The sequence below is a fragment of the Sceloporus occidentalis genome, unplaced genomic scaffold (genome assembly GCF_023333645.1).
Source record: "Sceloporus occidentalis isolate IW3139 unplaced genomic scaffold, rSceOcc1.0.p SCAF_32, whole genome shotgun sequence".
NCBI classification, from domain to species: Eukaryota; Metazoa; Chordata; class Lepidosauria; order Squamata; family Phrynosomatidae; genus Sceloporus; species Sceloporus occidentalis.
The window spans coordinates 4,152,501-4,154,187 of record NW_028317012.1 but is presented as its reverse complement, the minus strand read 5'-3'; the positions used below and the strand labels follow the sequence as shown (position 1 = coordinate 4,154,187).

The 1,687-nt window shown below is 63.7% G+C and overlaps 1 pseudogene; it reads right to left on the bottom strand.

Annotated features, from left to right (window-relative positions):
* Nucleotides 1-278: 278 nt before the first annotated feature.
* On the bottom strand, nucleotides 279-891 carry LOC149298562 (18S ribosomal RNA; annotated as a pseudogene; the record flags this gene model as incomplete).
* Nucleotides 892-1,687: the final 796 nt, after the last annotated feature.

Genomic DNA, 1,687 nt, shown 5'->3' with positions numbered 1-1,687 from the left:
ACAGCCCTGCATACGGTTCCTGCAGCCTCCCGTGATGGGAGTAGGATTCCGTCCTCCGTGTAGACCAGTTTCTCCGATATAATCGAAATTCGGCCCCTCCACTCCTCAATGAGGGTGGAGGCCATGATGGGACCCAGGGAAGGCAGTTACCTTCCCTGGGGTAGTAAATGTCCAGCTCACACAATACAAAAGTCAAGTTTGCACCAAGCACCACGAAAAAAACACAACCACCTCCTCTCCTCTCGCCTCCCAACTCCACACTGTTGCAGCCGACGCCCAGCCCTGATTGGAGCTGGAATTACCGCGGCTGCTGGCACCAGACTTGCCCTCCAATAGATCCTCGTTAAAGGATTTAAAGTGTACTCATTCCAATTACAGGGCCTCGAAAGAGTCCTGTATTGTTATTTTTCGTCACTACCTCCCCGAGTCGGGAGTGGGTAATTTGCGCGCCTGCTGCCTTCCTTGGATGTGGTAGCCGTTTCTCAGGCTCCCTCTCCGGAATCGAACCCTGATTCCCCGTTACCCGTGGTCACCATGGTAGGCACAGAAAGTACCATCGAAAGTTGATAGGGCAGACATCCGAATGTATCGTCGCCGTCACGGGGACGTGCGATCGGCCCGAGGTTATCTAGAGTCACCAAAGCGGCCGGCGGGGGCGAGCCCGCCGGATTGGTTTTGGTCTGATAAATGCACGCATCCCTGGGGGTCAGCGCTCGTCGGCATGTATTAGCTCTAGAATTACCACAGTTATCCAAGTAACAGATGGAGCGATCAAAGGAACCATAACTGATTTAATGAGCCATTCGCAGTTTCACTGTACCGGCCATGTGTACTTACACGTGCATGGCTTAATCTTTGAGACAAGCATATGCTACTGGCAGGATCAACCAGGTAGCTCCCGTCGTCACGCGGGGGCCCGGCGGCGGCCGGGCCCGGACGCGGCCCCCGGCGGACCGCTCCCGCCCCGGGGGCCGGGGCGGGAGGCGGCGGGCGCCGGGGGCGCAGCCCTCGGATCGGGTCTGCATGGGGGGGGACGCGGCGAGGGGGCCGCGGGGACGGAGGGAGAGCGCGCGCTCCCCCTCCCTTCGTTCGGGGCCGGGAGAAAGGAAGGTGCGTGCTCCGCGGCGGGGGGAACCCGGGGTGGGACGTGGAGCGCCCGCGGGTAGCCCCAACCGGCCGCGGCTTCGGGCCGCTGGGAGTCCGGGGCCGAGCAAACTCAGTCGCCTGCGAGGGGGGTCCGGCGCCCGGGGCGGCTCTCCCCCGGCCCTGGGGAGAGGCCTCGGGGCCAAGGGCCGGGCCGCGGTGGGGCCCGGGGGTCCGCGCCGGGAAGTGCTCGGGGAGGCGGGCCGCTCGCCTGCACCAGGGGGCCCGCCGGGGACCGCCTGAGCGAGGGTTGCCTTCCCCGGCCCAGCGCGGGGCACCAGATCGGTCGTTGTCCTGGTCGTGGCGGTCGACGCCGACCGCTCACCTATATATCCGGCGGAGGGTGCCTGAGGACCCTGGCGAACCGGGAAGGAGTTCCGCGACACCACCGGGAAAACCCGGCCAGGCAGGCCGACTTCGATGGAGTGAGGGTCGGATGCGGCCGGCAAATCCGTTCTCATAGACTTCCAGGGCTTTTCAAGCAACTTGGCCTGCCAGAAATGGGGACTTAGAGCGAAAACGCCAGCCGGCAGCGAGCAACTTG